Source organism: Trichechus manatus, unplaced genomic scaffold, assembly GCF_000243295.1.
Source record: "Trichechus manatus latirostris isolate Lorelei unplaced genomic scaffold, TriManLat1.0 scaffold00219, whole genome shotgun sequence".
NCBI lineage: Eukaryota > Metazoa > Chordata > Mammalia > Sirenia > Trichechidae > Trichechus > Trichechus manatus.
This window is the reverse complement of record NW_004444155.1, coordinates 3788596-3794905: the sequence shown is the minus strand read 5'-3', so window position 1 is coordinate 3794905 and position 6310 is coordinate 3788596. Positions and strand designations below refer to the sequence as shown.

Sequence of the window (6310 nt, the reverse complement as noted above, 5' to 3'; positions counted from 1 at the left end):
GCTGAGTTCTTTATCTCTTCATTTGATGTTTTAGGGTTTCAGGATTGTTGTATTCTCTGTTCAACTTAGTTTTTCGGATCTTTGCTGTGGAGGGATGGTGTGGTGCTTCTGCCTAGAGCGCCATTTTGCCGGAACTCCATAATAGCCTTTATTCTTGAAGGATATTTTTATGTCTAGAATGCTAGTTATGTAGGTATTTTCCTACGCCACTTTGAAGATATCAACTGTCCTCATGCTTTCACTGCTGTTACAGAGGAGGTCAGCTCTCTATATAACAGTTGCTCCTCTGAAGGTGACCTCTCTTTTATCTCAGTTTGTTCCTAAGCTTTTCTTCTTGTCTTTGCTTTTCTGCAGTTCCTTGAGTTGTGTCTACGTGTGAAATCCTGTACATATATTTCGCTTGGGACTTGGTGTGCTCTTGAGTCTGTGAATTAGAGTCATTTATTTGTTTTGGTAAATCTCACCCATAATTTGTTCAAACATCGAAGCTGCTTCAAATCTATGTTAGATGTTTTCATGATATTTTGTCCTTTCTCTTATGTCTGTATTTTCCCTCTCCATGTTATTTATTGGATCATTTCCTCTGTTTTAACTTCAAATTTAGTAAATCTTTTACTGTTGTCAATTATCTCCATTAAAATTTCAATATTGGATATTCTTGATCTACGTTCTAGAATTCTATTTGGTTCTTTTTTAAGGGTATAATTTACCTTTTACAGTTTCATTTAATATATAGATATTCCCACGTTTGTTTTTAATTTCTTTTAAGAAATGTGATAATTTCAAAATATGGACTCTAAGGGAGATGTTTTTGTTGTATGTGATTTTGCTGGTATTCATGTTCTTCTGGTTCATGAAGTCTTGTGTCCTTGAAGACTGAGAAATCACAGACAACATGATGGTACTGACCCCTCAAAAATATTTTTGGGGATTCCTGTCACCTTAGAATGGATGTGTTCCCTCTAGTGGAGTTTTAGAGTTTCTGCCAGGTGCTTGGCGATTCTCCAGTAGGTGGAGCAGCTAAACCAAGTTCAGTGTTGCCAAGTTCCAGATCCACTCAGACCATGAATAGGTGGGGTGTGAATCCATGTGGGAACTGATCTACAGTCCCAGCTTCCCAAGGAAGTTTTCATTTTCACCCTCTTCCTTTTCCTTTTCCTCTCTTGTTCTGCAACAAACTTAGGCAGTTCTCCTTGCAGTTCCATGCTACTGAGGGGAATGGTGGTCAGAAAAGTCCTAGTTTGTCTGTGGAACTATCTGAGGGTAGATCCTCCAGGTTTCTCAGGTTAATATAGGATTAATTTTCCTCAGAGATCACACCTATATGAGCTCAGGGGCCCCACTTCTACTACTCTGGCATTACATGGTCCTGAAAGCCCAATTCACTTCTTTGTAATATCCTAGATGCCTTCAGGACAATGGGTTTTATTACTTAAATGTTTCTTTGTTACATGAAATCCATAACTCCTATTCCTGTTTTCAGTGTCTGTATACATAGACATTTATATCTATTTCTCTGTCTAGATATAAATATAGAGATATGTAGATGTATCTATATATCTACGAGTGGATATAAGTATCTATATGTATTGCTTGACTTATGATGCATTTGAGTTACCATGAACTGCACTTACAACCATCTGTGGAACAGGTCATAGATCACAGTGAAGGGGAATTGAGAGATCAGGACGTAATGGATTTTGAAGAGGAAAGATCTGCTAAGAAGAAAGAAATAATGAGCACAAAAAAAGAAGTTTTCAAAAAAATTTACAGTGAAAGGATGTGGTGAAATATTTTCTAAACTGATTTAGGGGCTTCAGGTGCTTGAATACATGGACCCAAATGCTGATAAGTTTGCTAAGGTCAACAGGTAGATTGGAGAAGGAGTGAGATGTTACCATGAAATATATAAAGTAAAAAAGAAAAGGGCCATGCAGACAACTGTCACTAATTTTCTGTCTAGAATCCCTATCTCCATTCCCAGGGATAATGCAGGTGATCCAGAACCAGGGCTTCATACCTGTTTGTTAGGTTTGAACTCCTGCTGAGAATTTACATTTCCACCCCAGATATACTGAATTACAATTTACATTTTAAGAAGATCCCCAGATGATTCCTATGTATAATAAATTTTTAGAACCTCTGCTCTACTAGTGTTTCTCAGAATTGGTCCCTAACTAGCAACAATAGCATTGCCTGGGAACTTGTTAGAAATGCAAATTCTCAGCAGGGATTCGAACAGGAACTAACCAGTTCAAAGCCCTGTCCAGCACCTTCTGGAAGTGGAGTTATCACTGCAACTGACAAAATGCCAACACTGTCCAACTCTTATTCATCGTTGGAGTTAATTTTTCTGATCTATGTATTTTTTATGTATGTATTAAAATATATCTGTAAGTTTACATGAAATGTTTGCAATCCCAAAGAAAAATAAAGATCAGATTTATAAATATACTTACAATAAAAGGCAATAATAATGAAAACTGAATAAAAAGAAGTATTCGAGTTAGCTCAAATATTTGGGATGCTGTGATAGTAATGGAACCCCATCATAAGTCAGGGCTACCTGTATACATAAAGAAATGACTGTGTTATGCAAACAGTTAACAAGCTTACTGCTAAGCAAACCTTGGTGGAGCAAATCCACACAGAGGTGCACATGTAGAGTCACCTAGATTGGAGTCAATTTGATGGCAACTGGTTTGATTTTTTGTTATATATGTGTATGTGTGTGTATATATAGATACACATACATATGTATAAAGTAATATATTCATAATTCTATTTCAGACACTATCTTTTTTAGATTTCTTGTTGCTTTTGTAAGACAGCTAGTGATTTTGAAACTATCTTTTATATATTAACTTCCCCCTGAATTCCTGAAGAAATTACATTTTCTAAATTGATTTCTTCATCTCTCATTGTCAAAAGGAGCCCTGGTGGTGAAGTGGTTAAGAGCTTGGCTGCAAACCCAAAGGTCGATAGTTGAAATATGAGGCGACTGAAAATATCATGGCTTGGGTCAGGCACACTTCAGTCCTCAAAGTGACATCTTTGCTTTTTAACTCTTTAAAGAGGTCTTTTGCAGCAAATTTGCCAAATGCAATACATTGTTCAATTTCTTGACTACTGCTTCCCTAGTTGCTGATTTTGCATCCAAATAAATGAAATCCTTGACAACCAATAGTTTTTTCTGTTTATCACTATGTTGCTTATTAGTGTAGTTGTGAGATTATTTTTTTTAATGAGGTGTAACCCATAGTGAAGGCTGTAGTTTTTGATCTTCATCAGTAAGTGCTTCAAATCCTCTGCACTTTCAGCAAGCAAGATTATTCTAGTTATCTTATTTTCTTGAAAGTCAAGAATCTCTGACTTCTTGGTGTCTTTATCCCTTGAAAAATTGTTTGTGAGGTTTCCTGAAGATTTATGATGGGTGTGCCCTCTCCCAGAGGAGCTTCCGTTTTTTGGCCCTACCAGTAGGGCTACCTTAAACCGACTTCAAGACTGAAGAGTTTCAGGTACACCGAAGCCATGCATACCTAGAATGAAACTCCTTGAATGGTTGGTGTTCAATCAGAATTTCACCAGGAAATGCTCTTTTTTTTTTCCTGTCCCTTTCCACTATGAACTTAGAATCCACTTATCAGTTCCTAGACGTGGGCATGATAGGTTCCACTTTCTGTTTGGTTCACATTTCCTTTGACATTAGAACCCATCTGAGCCCTAACTCAATACTGGGTTTCTGAGGCCTTATCATATGGTAAATTGTGGGCCTGTCTTCCATTTCTCTGGCCCTTGCATAACCCTAGAATGCAATCTTATGTGTTTTCAGTGTCTTTAAAGTATCCTTCAGGATAAAAGCTTCTTTAGAGCTCCGACATTATCTAGCTATAAATTCTTATCAAAAACTTAGGCAAAAATTTCATATATGTTTCTATTTCCTTTGTTAATTTTCTCCAGCATTTTTTTTTTTATTATTTCCCAGAACTGTTGATTTCAGGAAACTAGTACATAATTTAAGGAACCTGAATCCATTTAAAACTGTTGTTGAGTTAAAACAGAAGCTATGCATTAGATTATTGGTGCATCATGCAGTTTGCGATCAGTTGCTAACGTTTGAACATACCCAGTGGTACAATGGAAGAAAAGCCTGGTGATCTGTTTCTATAAACAATACAGGCAAGAAAACCGTAAGGAGCAATTCTGCTCTGTAATATGTGGAGTTTCCATGAGTCAGAATTGACTGGAATGGAAAAGACTTTTTTGTAAAGTTGATATTAGAGCTTCTAAGTCACTTTTGTTCCTTTTCTAATCATGAAATTGTAACTTCCATGATATTTTTGGCTCTTCATGTATGTTGGTTAGTTTCACAACTCACTGCCTGTGCAATTTCCTTTCAGTTCACTGATTGCTTTGCATAGACCCTCCAGGCCCAGGCTGGCTGATCAGATTTTATAAACGGGACCTTTGCAATGTGAGCTGGTCAGCATCAGTCAGGCAGGGGCAGCAAGATGGTGCCACAGACTCTGTTCCTCATGTCCCTGTTGCTCTGGGCCTCTGGTGAGAAATTAAAAGTGCTTCATCCCTCTAGAGTAGTATTTTTGTAGAGCTGAAAAATGATTTTAAGATATAGTGGGAAGTGGTGATTATTTCCAAAATGGAACCAATTATGTGCAGATATGTAATATCACTAGACACTGTTGTATAAATGGTCTATTTCAACGTGCCTATGAAAAAGTGTGTGTTTATATGTATTCACGGTAATTGTCCACTCTGATTGCAGGTGCCAGTGGGGACGTTGTGGTGACCCAGTCTCCAGCCTCTCTGGCTGCGTCTCCAGGAAAACCGGCCACCATCAACTGCAAGTCCAGTGAGAGTGTGGACAGTAATTATATAAGCTGGTATCAGCAGAAAGCAGGACAGGCTCCTAAGCTGCTCATCTATGGTGCATCTGACCCGGCATCTGGGGTCCCTGACAGGTTCAGTGGCAGTGGGTCTGGGACAGACTTCACTCTCACCATCAGCAGCTTCCAGGCTGAAGATGCCGCAGTTTATTATTGTCTGTATGGTTATGGTTATAGCTATGGTACCACAGTGCTTCAGGCTCGAACACAAACCTCCTCCCCAGGGCTACAGGCCAGTAAGTGTTCACTGCACCAGCTGCTTCCTTTCTGCTCAGCCCTGAACACGCACGCTTCCTCTGTCTGCCCCAAAGTCTGCATCTCCTGACTAATTCCTTGGAGTATTCGCAGGACCCAGGAGAAAATTAAGTGATGTGGCTTCATCTGTATCCCCTTTTGTGGTAAATTACTTATGAAAAATGCTGTAAAAATGTTTCCTAGGCTTTGTCAGGAGTTTTCTTGCCGCAGGAACCTGCGTGTTTCACATGGATAGATCACATGACTGACTCTGGCAAGGATCCAGTGAGTTTTATAATCTGAAAGATCAGTTCTGTCTTCCCTGTGCCTTCTTAACTCTGGAGTGTTCCCATTTTAATTTCTTTTTTCCCTGCCTTTTTCCTTTCTTTGCAACTACTTCTCACAACTCTGAACCTGGTCCAATATTAAACCTGGGCCCTTCATATTTAAAATCTCCTCTATAGGAGGTAGTATTCCTCTCTTACTTTTTCCTTCCATGGATCCTGTTTTCCAGCCGAGCCTTCCTGGTCAATGTCAGTGAAGGAGTTTCCCGCTCTGCCTCCCATTTTACTGCTCTTTCTTCCTCTCTCCATTTCTTTCAGTGGTTCTCATTCTCACACAGGCCAGTCTCTCATTCATTAACCCTGTCCCTCTAGAACTATGTGACAGCTTTCCCATGTTGTTTTACATTCCTTGTCAATTTCCTCTTTAAATTGATCCCTTGGACACCCAAGTTTAGTGACTGAAGGAAATAATGGTTCTTCCTTGTAGTTAGCCACCATCTTGTCAGCCCCTGACTCATGACAACCCCATGCACAAGAGAATCTGACTGTTGTGGTCCATAGGGTTGTCATTGGCTGATTTTTCAGAAGTAGATCACCAGGCCTTTCTTCCTAGTCTGTATTAGTCTGAAACTGCTCCTGAAACCTGTCCAGCATCAGAACAACACACACAGAGGAAGTGTGGTAAATGAGGCCCGCGTATCCCTGCTCAGGTTTATGCTGATGCCAGCCCAGGTAGTGTTTCCAGTCAGTATAGATGAGACTCTGACTGGCCCTCCTGCTAACAGAGACTTTCTGACCTAGGGAGACAGACAGAGATTCTGGCACCTACTGAGCAGGATCTGCCTCCTGGAACCTAAAATGACAGGCACATGAGGAGGATCCAGAGAT

The 6310-nt window shown here is 39.5% G+C and overlaps 1 pseudogene; it reads left to right on the top strand.

Moving 5' to 3' along the window:
* Positions 1–4478: 4478 nt before the first annotated feature.
* Positions 4479–5207, top strand: LOC101356006 (immunoglobulin kappa variable 4-1-like; annotated as a pseudogene).
* The last annotated feature ends 1103 nt before the right edge of the window (positions 5208–6310 follow it).